The sequence below is a fragment of the Python bivittatus genome, unplaced genomic scaffold, assembly GCF_059951505.1.
Source record: "Python bivittatus isolate LINGU-HERP-01145 unplaced genomic scaffold, Pbiv_v1 ctg000680_np1212, whole genome shotgun sequence".
NCBI classification, from domain to species: Eukaryota; Metazoa; Chordata; class Lepidosauria; order Squamata; family Pythonidae; genus Python; species Python bivittatus.
This window is the reverse complement of record NW_028277095.1, coordinates 10,093,117-10,108,023: the sequence shown is the minus strand read 5'-3', so window position 1 is coordinate 10,108,023 and position 14,907 is coordinate 10,093,117.

Genomic DNA, 14,907 nt, shown 5'->3' with positions numbered 1-14,907 from the left:
GAATATATCTCATAATGGAAGAGTATCCTTCTTTCAAAGAAGAATTTTTAGCTGTTTCTAGTCAGTGTATCCAGGAACTATTTTTAAAATTGGGACTAACAGAGGTTGTAGAAGAAGAAAAGATTTTACTGGATAAAATAGCAGTGGAGGACAACTTGAATAAGGATTCTAAAATGGACTTTAAAGAAATGCCAGATTATAAGAGAGATATGGAAGATATGGAAAAAGATGCTGTGGATCTGGATTCAAAGTTGCTTGATTATGAGAATGATATGGAGAAAGAAGCTGTAATGGACTGGAAGACTGACTTTGAGAATTATGCTATTTTGGACATACAGAATGGAAATACCAAATCTCTGAAACCTTTTCTGAAAATAGGTAGGAAGAGAACGATAAGAGATTGTTATTTGGGGTTTTATTTGGAGAAGAGACTGAAGACTGAGCTTTTCAAAAGAAGAGAAAGGAATTCAAAGTGGATTTATCAGAACAAGGTTAAATTGTCCATATTTTGATCTTGGATTGTTAATATTGAATTTTCTTTTTCTGACCAGGATTATAAGACGATGGTTTATATCTGTAAAAGTGATTTATTTAGTTTAGTTTAAAACACGTGTGATTATTATTGGTCTTTTGTATGCTTAAGGGGAGAGATCTTTTAGGTTTTATTTCTCAGAAAAAACTTAGAAGCTAAAATGCAAAATAGACCTATTTCTTTAAGGTTAAAATATATAGTTAATTATTACTAGCACTTGTAATGCTTTTGCTGATTATATTGATTGTTGAATATTTTTCATAATTTGATTATTGTTTAGGGATGAGAAAGGGCTTTTTTTTAGTAATATTACAGATGTTATTAAATTACTGTTAATTCATATACTTGTTTGGAGGGAGGAGAAAGTCATCTTTTTTCTTTCTTCTTTCTTCTTTCTTCTTTCTTCTTTCTTCTTTCTTCTTTCTTTTTGTTGTAGGTTTTTTAGTTTTGTATTAGTTTTATATATATATATATATATATATATATATATATATATATATATATATATATAAAAACTTGAATAAAAATATTTTTAAAAGATGATAAGGGGTCCGGAGGCTAAATTCTATGAAGAACAGCTAAAGGAACTAGGTATGTTTAGCTTAACAAAGAGAAGACTGAAAGGAGACATGATAACAGTCTTCCAATACTTGAAAGGCTGCATCAGAGAAGAGGGCATCGATTTATTCTCCATAGCACCTGAGGGTAGGACAAGAAGCAATGGGTGGAAGCTCATCAGAGGGAGATCCAACCTGGAAATAAGGAGGAATTTCCTGACAGTGAGAACTATTAAGCAGTGGAACAGCTTGCCTCCCAGAGTTGTGGGTGCTCCATCACTGGAGGTTTTCAAGAAAAGATTGGACACCCATTTGTCTGAGGTGGTATGAGGACTCCTGCCTTTGGTGGAGTGTTGGACTAGAAGACCTCCAAGGTCCCTTCCAACCCTATGATTCTATGATTCTATGGGTTGACACACATGCCCAGCTTCCTGGCCTTACCCATGGCAGGACTTGCAAGAACATCAGTGGTGATTCAGTGAAGAGTCAGTGGGTCATAGGCCTAAGGTATTAGATAGAGCACTCAGGCATGGATTTGCGGTTGGGGGTATCTTCTCCTGTTCCTGTTAATCCTGCATTGGCTTATAGGGTAAGCTATTTTTTGGAAGACAGTGAGAAACTGATCAACATACAGCAAGTCTACACTTGTTACGTGTGCAGTAAAGCCTTGCTGGATTCCAAGATAATCCCTGTCTGAACCCTGGATGAGCCCCAGAAAAGCAAGACCATTGCAGACAGTTTTGTTGAAGGAGCACAGAACCATATCTACTCTTCATTAGCTTTCTGTGAAGGAAGAGCGTTAGAATGGTACTGATAGAAAGAAGTTGGCACGTGTCACTGTTGTGTCTGTCAGTGCATGATTGATAAGTACTTGGAAATGGGAGGTTTGTGGAGAAAAAAATAGCCTGTAGCCTGCTTTTTAAAAGAAAAGTCTCTCTGACAGCCAGATTCCATCTGTTATAATGAGCGGATGATGGCAAGTAGACTTGTATGAAACATTTAATTGGTGATTTGATTTTCACCTCTTTGAAAGTTGCCGGGCAGATCTTTAGCCCAACTGTATCATCACCATATCTGCTGCTGAAGCACCAACCTTTTGCCTGTAGCAAGGCTTAGGTCAGGAGAAGGTGGAAAACACCACTTCAGCTAAATGCAAAGCCAAGCAAAGAGCAAGTCTGGATTGTTAAGGACACAGCCTTAAAGAATGGTTAGGGAGGCATCTTTCAGCAGGGGTTAGGGGGCTGTGTGAAAGAGCTCTCAGGCTGATCCTCTTTTAATCTGCTCTGCTCTCCCTTGTGGCCCAAGCTTTCCTTAGCTCAGTCTGCATTTGTCTTGGCCTAGAATGTTGTCCCTGTTCGTCCCTGTGTCCAGCATATCAGCTCTCTCGATTACTGCAATAGTATGCCTTTCATCCTCCCCTCCCTTCCCTCGTGCTTTTCTTCTGCTACTTGAACTGGGAGAGTGAAACTTCTACACTGCTTGACAGGGTTTGAGATTACAAGGAATCCCCCGGGTTAAGAAGGCCTGGGTCACAGAAGACCCATAGTTAAGAATGGAGCCTACTGTAGCAAAATTTGAATTAAATGCACAATGGTACAAGTTAATTACACGGTATACAATGTTATACACTCATACTGTTCTGGCTTACATACAAATCTGACTTAAGGACAGGCCTTGGGACTGGAATGCGGTCTTCAGCTGGGGACTCCCTGTATATGCTTGCTGTTGGACTGCTGCATAATGTATGTAGCAGAGATATGCATAATGTATAAGCACAACCATGATAATACACACTTCTCAGATTTGTTTAAAAATTGTGACATAAGCAGCATGTAGCCACTTCCTCAGAAGAATGCCAAGGCATCATGTTAATAATCCGCCAGCCCAGAAAAGCAAGGCCTTGGAAGATGGGGGGCGGGGGGAAGAATTTTTGAAAGAAAGAAAGAATTGGAGTAGGACCCTTGGTACATTGTTTCAGCCCTTCTCTCTTGGTTCTTCATTGGACCATTTTGGGGCTGCTGTGCTCTCCTTGTGCGTTCTTTCTCTACCTGAAAAACTGACTGCATGAAATTGCTGAAACTTTGCAGGTTGAATATCTTGCTGCAAAAAACCATGAAGGGTGGAGCATTGGTTATGTGCAAAATAAACTACAGCGATGGCTCAGTTAACCCCCCAGTAGAAGGAAGGAAAAGCAAGAGTCCTAAGGGGCCCTTCAGCATGGTGTAAGAGATAGGAAGGAAGAGAGGGCGGAAAGCAGGACGTGCTGGGGGAGAATAGTAAAAGGATGTGTCACTTGGAAGCCCATCTGGGAAAGATGGAGGAAAGGCACTCTACCGAAGATACGGTAGTGGAATGTGACCACCCACAACAAGTGATCTCCTTAAATTACATTATATTAATTAGATTTCATTACACTCTTTAATGGGGTAGACAGAAGTACTCCCTCCTCACAATCACCACCCTGCAAGGCTGGCTGGAAAGACAGGGGCTGGTCTAAAGATTCCCAGGGAGGATCCCCTCTACTAATTCAGTCCTTATTCTCAATAAAACAGTAGGACTTATTGGCTATCCATATCTTTTAAGTCATCCATGCTTGGGTCTCTATGGAAAGTCAATTAAAACTATAAACTTGAAGGTTTCTGAAAATCAAGCAGGAAAAAGTTCCACTTCTTTGCATGCCTGCATGGTGTGGTCAGAGGGTTGGCTTCAGTGTGCCCAGGAGTTCCAAGAGTTGGCTTTGTTTCCTGGCCTTTAAGTGGAATCATTCCTCTGAAGACTGTTCATTGCCTGCCCTTCCAAACAAGCATCCCTGTACCTCACTTGGATGGCAAACTTCCCCCCAGGCTCCAGCCCAGATTTCATAGCTACCATAGCCCAGCCTGACCGCACAAAGCAGAGGACAGGACAGCTCTTTGAAACAGGGGGACCCTCAGCTGCTGGCAGCACTCCCCAAAGTGGGCACAGATGCTTCCTGAGGAGCTTTCAAATATCTGAATGTGAGGCCAGAGAGCAGAACTGGCTCAGAAACTGCAGGAACATCCAGCAGTAATGGTAGTAAAACCATCTTGGCTTCATTCACCTGGCCAGTGTGTAGTCTGGTCAGGTTGGGGCCCTTCTGTATCTCTTTGAAACCCTTTTCAAATGTTAGCATTGATTGCTCTCCCAATGATTTGCCCTTTGATTATAGACCCAGAGCTCCTAGGCAAATAATATTCTTCTTCCGCAAAGAAGTCCTAAGGCTTGGCACCTCAAAGGCTGCTGACCACAAAGGATGGAGGTCTTCCTTTAGCCTGTTATGCTGTTTGGCAATATCTCCTTGGTCAATTAGGTTCATGGCTGAGGGGGCATCTGATGATCCTTGTTCTGATCCTCCTGTAGGATTAGGGTCATTGAGTGGCCTCCTTTTTAAATATTTGGGTATGATCCAGAGGCATGCACTTTCATGCTCTCTTCCTTTTAGAGAAATATTTAAGTATGTGCTTAACGATGGCTGGTGTGGGTCTTCCGGGCTGTGTGGCCGTGTTCTGGAAGTTTTGTTTCCTAACGTTTCACCAGCATCTGTGACTGGCATCTTCAGAGAGCAGGAGCACAGACAGGAACAGTTCTCTCTGTGCCCAGGACACATCCTGGGCACAGAGAGAACTGCTCCTGTCTGTGCTCCTGCTCTCTGAAGATGCCGGTCATAGGTGCTGGCGAAACGTTAGGAAACAAAACTTCCAGAACATGGCCACACAGCCCGGAAGACCCACACCAGTCATCGTATTCCAGCCATGAAAGCCTTCGACAACATGTGCTTAACACTTCCATCACTATCAGCGATAGCTTAATTACTTCATTTTGACTAAATTGTATATATTTTTTTAACTTGGCTGTGTCTGTCCCAAGGACCTTCCTCTGTAAGGTCAATCTCCGTCTCCTACTTCTATCTGGATAATTTTTATCCCACTTTTTTCATGTGGTCTCAAATCATTTAGTCTAAATAATGCCTTGTTTGTGGAAATCAAGGGTTTGCTGCAACCTTATCCTTTAGAACTTGTCCTGCTCTTTTGCTGAGTCTCTGTGTGTAGTGCTTTCAAGTCAGCTTTATTTGCTGCTCTCTCAGTGTGGCATCTGTTTCAGATTTTATAGTGGCTGTTTCATTTGGACATACTTTTTGCAGTATGGACTGGAAAGATTACATCCCAGGGTGTTATAGGAACTGACGGATGTCCTCTTAAAGCCACTGATTACAATCTTTGAGAAATCCTGGAGCACGTGGGAAGTGGCAGAAGACTGGGGAGGAGCTGATCTTGCTCAATATTTAAAAAAAGGAAAAAAGTGGATCCAGGAAATTACAGACCAATCAGTTTGAAATCAATACCTGGGAAATGCTAGAAAAGGTAATCAAGCAGTGGGTGTGTAAGCACTTAACAATGAACAGGGTGATTACCAGATTGCCAGCATGGATTTATTGAAGACAAGTCATGCCAGACAAATCTTACTGCTTTCTTTGACAATGGGCCTAGATTAGTTGACCCAGGGACAGTTGTGGATGTAGTGTACTTAGACTTTAATAAGGTATTTGATAAAATAGATCATATCCTCCTTCTTCATAAACTGGAACAAAGTGGGATGAATGGTCCCACTGCCAGATGGAATCATGGTTGGCTGAACAACTGTAGCCAATGCACCATCCTTTATGGGTGTATGTTCACATGGCGCGGAGGATGCAATGGGACACCTCAGGGTTCTGTCCTGGACTCTGCTCTTCACATCTCCACAGTCACCTGTTGGGGGGAGATGGGCGGCATACAAATTTAATAATAAATAAATAAAATACTAAAATAAATGACTTAGAAGAGGGAATAAAAGGGATGCTCACAAACTGTATAGATGATGCAAAGCTGGGGGAGTGGAGGTTGCTAACACTCCAGAAGACAGGCTGAAGATTCAAAAGGATTTTGACAGATTTGAACATTGGGCCAATTCAACAATATGCTGTTCAATGGTAAGAAATATAAGGTTCTGCATTTAGACAGGAAAACAACAACAACAACAGATGCACAGGTGCAAAATAGGTAGTACCTGGCTTAACAACAGTACTTGCAGGAAGGATCTGGGAGTCTTAGACCACAAATTAAACATGAGCCTGCAACATACCGTAGCTGCCAAAACAGCCAATGCAGTTTTGGAGTTGCACTGACAGAGGGATCGTGTCAAGATCACAGGAAGTGATCATTCTGCTGAATGCTGCACTGATCAACCATCTGGAATACTGGGTCCAGTTCTGGTTGCCTTGATACAAAAAGGATGCTGAGGAACTGGAAAGACTGCAGCAAAGTGTCACAACCATGGTAATGGGCTTGGAGGCTAAATCCTATGAAGAATGTTTGAAGGACTTGGTAAATTTAGCCTTAAAAGAGAGAAAGCTAAAGATAACATGACAGCAGCCTTCCAATACTTGGTGGCCTGTCACAGGGCAAAGAGTGCAGATTTATTCTACATGGCACCCAGGGAAGCTTAACAGAGAGAGAGATCAAGCTTGAAATAAGGAGGAATTTCCTGATGATGAGTGTTATTAAGCAGTGGAGCAGCCTGTCTTCGGGAGTCGTGGGGACTCCATCACTGGGGGTTCGTCAGATATTTTTACAGGATGGTTTGAGGATTCTTGTCATGGGCAGAGGCTGGAGTAGAAGACCTTCCCACCCTAGGATTCCACGCTTCTGTGAGCTAACTAGAGGCAGTCACCCAACTTGGATTTAAATTGGTCACAGCTACATTGATTTGTTTCAGCCATTAAATGTAGCTAGAGGCATTGCCATAGAGAAGAGAAATATCTCCTCCAGAAATAGGTTCCCTACTGGGAGAGCAGAAGTAGAGAACAAATGGGTGGCCGGCTACCCTTGCCCTCCTTCCCCCACGCAATTACCTAAGGCATGGCATTTTTCCTGCCACCAGATCAGGAAGCAGGAGTTGCTGCTGTTCCCTCCCCAGGCTGTGGACCTGGGAGGGGGGTTTTATCCTCCCCACAAAGAAACAGCTCCTGACTGTCTTCCGCTCAAGGCCATTCAGTGAAGAGTTGGGGATCCAACCACGACATCTGGACCTGTCTGTTCCAGCCCCAGCAGCAATCCTTCTCGGCTGGGTGGTCTGTTCCACCATCCAGTGTGGCCTCAGATTGTGGGACCTGCACAAACTTAGGGAGCCCACTGTCCCAGGTCAATTGTACTTCAGGTGACCTCTCTTCCTTCTTCACTCATTCAAAGATGAGTCAAAATCCCCCTCCCCCTTCCTATGCCATGATCCTTCCCCCAAATATGGTCCATGGTGCAAGGTCCTGGGTTGACTTATTCTAGTTTCCATCTAGCAGATACTGTCAAGGGATCTGACAAATCTCATGTGACAGCATTCTTGCAAAAATTACACATTTACATAAACACCTAACTATTTGAAACTAATCCGAACTGTTTAAAATGCTCTTCCTTTTAAACTGATAGGAACATGGGTTTCTATTCTGTGTAGACCCACCTAGCAACTACCTTGCAGAAAAAGTCTCTTGCATTTTTATACTAGTGCAGGATAGGAAGAGTATTGACACTTTTGAACATTGGTTTTGGAGAAGACTCCTGAGAATATCATGACAGACAAGAAAACAAGTGGATCATTGAACAAATCAACCCAGAGTTCTCACTCAAGGCACAAATGACCAGGCTCAAATTATCCCTAAGACCCAGCTTTCTGGAAAAGGCTCTAATGCTGAGAAAGGTAAAAGGAAAGAGAAGAAGAGGATGACCAGCAGCAAGGTGAATGGACTCAGTCACAGTAGCGATGAGTGCACTGTTGGAAGAGCTGAAGGACAGATCATCATGGAGAAAATCTATCTATGTGGTTGTTAAGAATTAATACCGACTTGATAGCACATAGTCAATCAAATCAAATGTAGTCAGTATGGTGAAAGATTAATTGGGTGTGAAATTTGTTTTAAAGAGTCATACTGACATTCTCATAGAGGAATTCTGTATCTTGCACTTATTTAGAGATGAGGTGGCAAAGTAATGTGTGTAAACGTCCTGCTTTTCACAGTACAATCTCCTTCTCTTTGGGTTACCCAAGATGTCATAGAGTCAGTAAAAGGTGATCCTCTACCACCTCTGATCAGTGTGGCAACATTGTGTCACCCTCCCAGCTGTCCTACACATTTGCAATGCATATACAAAAGGGGTGGGGCATTCATTGCAACAACACAACACTGTTTCCATCATGTGGCCCCTGCAGGCACCACTGCATTCAACCACACAGCCCACTCAGAAACACACCCAAGTGAAATCTGTTCTAAAAATGTTTGTCCTCTGATGAAGCTTCTCCTGAAGGGAAATCAATGGGTTGAGAAACTGAAAGGCAGATTTTGGCCCAGCACTACATGCACCTTATCCAGAATTATACATAGGGACTGGCAAGGACTCTTTTTGAAGAGGGAACGTTCCCACAGATACTTCCATGGTCCATAATGGATGCCAGAGGAATCTGGCCAAGTGGGGTGGGCCTCGTGGTCTCCAAGCTCATACCTGTGTAGCTCACTTGGGCAGGCCAGGCCAGAAGGATTCATGAAGTAAAGTAGCTTCCCCAGCTCAGGTTCCTCCCATTCCCCACCCTGAGCTGCACATCTGTACCCCCAGTATTGCTGAGCCCCCCTACTTTTAGCCAGCTTTTCCTCTTCTAGCTTACGATTCCTGGCCCCTGATGGCCAGCAATCCTAAAGGAAGCAAAACTGCCCTGTGCTAACCCCACTGCCCAGTTGTGTTTGCCCCCAGCCCACTCCCTGCATCCCACCACAGCTAAGTGCACATGCCATTCCATGCAGCTAGCAAAAAAAGATAGCTTGATGTCCCATCAAAAATAGGTAACTGGCAAAAGGCAGGCAGAAGCAGGGAGAGGCATGAGCCACAGGTAAGAGATCAAGGGGTGGAAGAGGTGCAGCCATCTCCATTGTCTACAGTCGTGTGAAAAAGAAAGTACACTCTCTTTGAGTTCTATGGTTTTACGTAGCAGGACATAATAAAAATCATCTGGTCTTTAGCAGTTCTCAAAAGTAGGTAAATACAACCTCAGATGAACAACAACACATGACATATTACACCATATCATCATTTATTTTACAAAAATAAAGCCAAAATGGAGAAGCCGTGTGTGAAAAACTAAGTACATCCTTACTGCTTCCATAGGTATGAAGAGGCTAAGTAGCAGCCAGGTGCTACTAATCAAATGCCCTTGATCAATTGATCATCAGCAAGTGTGACTACCTCTATAAAAGCCAAGGTTTTAGGAGTTTGCTGGTCTTGAGTACTGAGGTGTGTGTTAACACAATGCCAAAGAGTAAAGACATCAGTAATGATCTTAGAGAAGCAATTGTTGCTGCCCATCAATCTGGGAAAGGTTATAAGGCCATTTCCAGACAATTTAAAGTCCATCATTCTACAGTGAGGAAGATTATTCACAAGTGGAAAACATTCAAGACCGTTGCCAATCTTCCCAGGAGTGGACGTCCCAGCAAATTCACCCCAAGGTCAGACTGGGCAATTGAAATTGCAAAAAATCCAAGAGTTACATCTCACACTCTACAGGCTTCAGTTAGCATGTTAAATGTTCAAGTTCATGACAGTACAATTAGAAAAAGACCGAACAAGTATGGTTTGTTTGGAAGGGTTGCCAGGAGAAAGTCTCTTCTCTCTAAAAAGAACATGGCAGCATGGCTTAGGTTTGCAAAGTTGCATCTGAACAAATCACAAGACTTCTGGAACACTGTCCTTTGGACAGACGAGACCAAAGTGGAGATGTTTGGCCATCATGCACAGTGCCACGTTTGGTGAAAACCAAACATAGCATATCAACACAAACATCTCATACCAACCGTCAAGCACGGTGGTGGAGGGGTGATGATTTGGGCTTGTTTTGCAGCCACAGGACCTAGGCACCTTGCAGTCATTGAGTCGACCATGAACTCCTCTGTATACCAAAGTATTCTAGAGTCAAATGTGAGGCCATCTGTCTGACAGCTGAAGCTTGGCTGACATTGGGTCATGCAACAGGACAATGATCCCAAGTGCACCAGCAAATCTATAACAGAATGGCTGAAAAAGAAAAGAATCAAGGTGTCGCAATGGCCCAGTCAAAGTCTAGACCTCAACCCAATTGAAATGCTGTGGCTGGACCTCAAGAGAGCTGTGCATAAACAAATGCCCGCAAACCTCAATGAACTGAAGCAATGTTGTAAAGAAGAGTGGGCCAAAATTCCTCCACAACAATGTGAGAGACTGATAAAGTCACACAGGAAACAATTACTTCAAGTTATTGCTGCTAAAGGTGGTTCTACAAGCTATTGAATCATAAGGTGTACTTAGTTTTTCACACATGGTGTCTCCATTTGTGTTGTTCATCTGAGGTTGTATTTACCTACTTTTGAGAACTGCTAAGGACCAGATTATTTTTATTATGTCCTGATATGTAAAACCATAGAACTCAAAGAGGGTGTACTTTCTTTTTCACACAACTGTATATATCTATCCCTATATTAAAAGGCACAGAGGTTCAGAGGCCCTGGGAACAATGCTGTTGGGTACCGTCCCAAAGGGAGTGGCCTTTGGTTATTCCAGCTTTATAGACATAGAAAGCAGGACATTCAGTGATCCCTCCTCTATTCTGCACCATGAAGAAACAAATTGGTGGACGGGGATGATGGATCCAACACCAGGCAACAGCTCCTTCAGTCCTGGCAAGGGTGTTCTGAGCTTTCCCCACCCCATGATCCAACTCTCAGCCCAGACTTGCAGGGCCCTTGGTGCCCAACTTCCTCTCCCTGGGTGAGGCCTGAATTGCTCCCTTCCGTGCACTGTTGCCTTCTATGCTTTCTCTCTGCCTTTTCTTCTCCTTCCAGGCTCACCCTCCTTACCTCTCCATGGTTCTTTTTCCTCCTTTTTTCTCTGGATTCTGTGGCCTCTCAGGATCCTTGCATGGGACACGGGAGTGTGAGCTCAGACATCCCCCAAACCAGGCCTCACCTCTCTCACTGCTAGGCTGCACCATTTGGGGTGGCAAAGAGGATGGGGACATTTGACACAACACCTCTGAGTTGCAGCTGGAATCTCCTCCTTCTCCTCCATAGCAAAGAGCTCATAGGAAGTGGAAACGCCGAAGGAAAGCAAGAATGGAGGGAACTGTTCTCTAACCAGCTGCTGTGATCCTGAACCTGCCATTTTACAGCATGCATGTAAAATACAAAGGCAACCTAGAAGAACTTGTCAAGCCTGGCATGATGAACCGTTGCCCAGAAGAGGGCACAGAGCAGACCATTCAGCTGGGGGCTGAGTTCAGGAGCTTCCACCTTGGTATGAAGGGAAGGGTCTCGGGAGACCCCTGCCTGTCAGATTTCTCTCCACCAGCTAGGCAAGAAGCTGCAAGAAAAGCCTTCCAAGGGCAGATGCTGCAGGAAAGCTAATGCAGCCTTTAAGAAAGAATCCCTGGGACTGCTGTGAATAAAAGGAAGTGCTGTTGATAAGGAAACCAGTGTTCAATTTCTCTTGCCTTGTGTGGGGCAATGGGCTTGAATCCCTCTGTTTTAGGCGGGAGAGGTGGTTTCCACCCAACTCTGTTGTGCCGATGGACTGGTCAGGTATCAGACCATTTGCTTGTGATGGTGTGAGGTAGGGCTCCCAGACTGCCCCATGGGCGAAGGCTACACTCCAAACGTGCTTGCTTGCATGTTCATTCAAGGCCCTCCAGAAGAGTGAATCTGGGGAGAGAGGCCATAGCAAGGCAGGCCTGCCACATGGAGAAACAGCCGACTGCCTGTTCAAGAACTGGTTCCCCAGGGAGTGATGCAGACTGAAGAAGAGCACTGGCAGCAGCACTTTTCCTGCTGACCCAGTCCAGAAGTCTGATTCGTGGCTCATCAGTGTCCCGCAGGATATGGAGGCAAAGCAGAGAGTGTCTTGAAGAGGGGGAGAGCCAGCCCAGTTCCTCCACCCATCCCAGCTCCTTTGGCAGGTTCCAGTTCCTGCTGTGGCTGCAGTGGGGTCAGCCTTGGCCCTCAGGCAGAGGGGGCTCTGCCGGCATCTGGAAGGGGGGAGGATTCTTGGCAAGAAGATGCCAATTTTAGCTGGGTCAACTCTGAAGGCAACCTTGGGTCCAAAATACACTCAGCTGCTCACAGATAGTTTTGGGCTAGAACAGAAGCATGTGATTTCTGGAAAATTGGGTCAAGAATTTCAGCAACTCTTTCACAAAAATTAATTGAATTTAGTCCTTTGGGGTTTCATGTCTTTCTCTCTCTCTCTGTGTATACTGCTCTGAGTTGTCAGAGTAGATCAGCATAGTAATGTGAATAATGAAATAGAATAAAACAAACAACAGTTAGATTCGTGCCTGCATAGCACACCTGAGCCATACAACAACGTCATCCTTAACTGCTGCTTTGAAATTATAGCTGTTGCCCCACAGAACAAATCGCACAAGTGGAGGTTTCCTGCCATGGTGGGGGCAGAGGCAGAAAAAGTCAACCCACCAGCATTTCATAGAATCCCAGAACTGTAAAAAGCCAGTGAGGGCATAGGATCCATGTATGCCAAGATTATTTTTATTTTATTTATTTATTTATTTATTACAATTTTCAACCGCCCATCTCCCCCCAATGGGGGAACTCTGGGCGATTCACAATAAACATTAGAACATAAAATATATAAACACATAAAACCTTAAATTAAATTAACATAACTAAAAAGAAGAAGGAGAGACCAAGGGGATGAAAACCTGAGGCTGAAGGACGAGGCCTCTATGGGGCTAGCCATCCCCAAGATTGAGGAATTCTCACCCCACCCCAGGCCAGCTGGCAGAACCAGATCTTCAAAGCCTTACGGAAGGCCAGGAGTGTGGGGGCCAATCGCACCTCTGGGGGCAGGATGTTCCAAAGAGCGGGGGCTACTGCAGAGAAGGCCCACCTTCTGGACCCCACCAGTCGAAGTTCTTTCACCGAAGGGGTCCGAAGCATGCCCTCTCTGTGCGATTGGGTGGGACGGGTTGAAGTCATAGGGGAGAGGCGGTCCCTTAGATAACCTGGTCCCATGCCATGTAGGGCTTTAAAGGTGATAACCAATCCACCTTGAATTGGATCCAGAAGCAAACTGGCACCCAATGCAGCTCGTGGAGCAGAGGTGTTATATGGGCCCTCCTTGGGGCTCCAACAATAGCCTGTGTGGCTGCATTCTGGACCAGCTGTAGCTTCTGGATACTCTTCAAGGGTAGCCCCACGTAGAGCGCATTGCAGTAGTCTATCTGGGAGACAACAAGGGCGTGAGTGACTGTTCGAAGGGCATCCCGATCCAGGAATTATATATTATATATAATTATATAATTATATATTCTCAGCAGGGACACCCAAGGTGTGAAGGTCATCCCAACTCCCTGGCTAAAGCCAGCTGGCACCTCTATTGGGCAGCAACGATAGAGGAAGATGCTGGAGGCAGAGGATCCCTTTAGGGAAAAATGGCAAAGGCATCCAGTCATACTGTTCAGGAGAAGGCAAACCACTCCTGTGTTTTTACCAAGAAAACCACATGGATAGAAAATATAAAACAATTGACGATATAGTGCTGGATGATGGCACTCAACTTGCTACTGAGGAAGAGCTGGGTCTTTCAGATGGTGTTTATGACGTGGCTAGATGAAAGCCTTTGGGACGTCTAGTTACCGATGTTGCCATGCAGGAAAAGAAAATCCGAAGCTGCAAAGATAGAATTATGGTCGGAACGTGGAACGTAAGAAGTTTGAACACGGGAAAGCTCAGCACAGTGGAAGATGAAATGAAACAACTACAGATTGACATCTGAGGCATCAGCGAATTGAGATGGACTCGGATGGGACACTTTCAGTCAAAAGATCACACTGTTTATTACTCAGGACATGAAAAACAAAGAAGAAATGCATTTATAGTTAGCGAGGATATAGCAGGAACAGTACTGGGCTACAGTGCAATCAATGACAAAATAATATTGATTACACTTCATGGACAACCCTTTAATATGATGATCATTCAAGTTTATGCTCTGAATACTGATGTAGAAGAAGAGGAGGTTGATGAGTTTATGATCAAGTTCAATTTGAAATTGACAGAACATGAAAGAAAGATGTGCTGCTTGTGATTGAAGACTGAAATACCAAAGCTGGAAATATCGAGGAAAAATATAGTTGGATTGTATGGTTTAAGAAACCAAAATGAAGCAGGAGACTGACTTATCCATTTCTGCTACTCCAATGATTTTTTTCATAGCCAACACTGTCTTCAAAGAACCAAAATGAAGACTGTATACATAGACATCACCAGATGGAGTGCATAGAAATCAAATTTACTATATTATTGCTAAAAGGAGGTGGAGGGACTCAGTCACAGCATCAAAGGCATGGCCAGGACAGTGGAACAGATCACAAACTGCTCATGTACAAGTTCCAAGTTAAGCTAAAGAAGAAGAAAGCCAACCAGTTTCCATGATATGATCTTGAGGATATGCCCACCATTTTCAAGGAGAATATCAGGAATTGCTTTAAAGTCCTGAACTTCATTGATAGAGAACCAGCAGAAGTGTGGTATGAATGTAAAGAAGCTTTAAGGAGGAATGTGAAAACAGACTGCCAAAAATGAAGAAACAGAAGAAAGCAAACTGGATGTCAGAACAAACCCTAACCCAAACCATGGAAATTGTCAAGAACAGAAAAGCCAAAGCCAAGAAAGAAAAAAATATTAGGAAAAAACTTTACAAAGAATTTCAGAAGGTTGTTAGAAGAGACAATAAG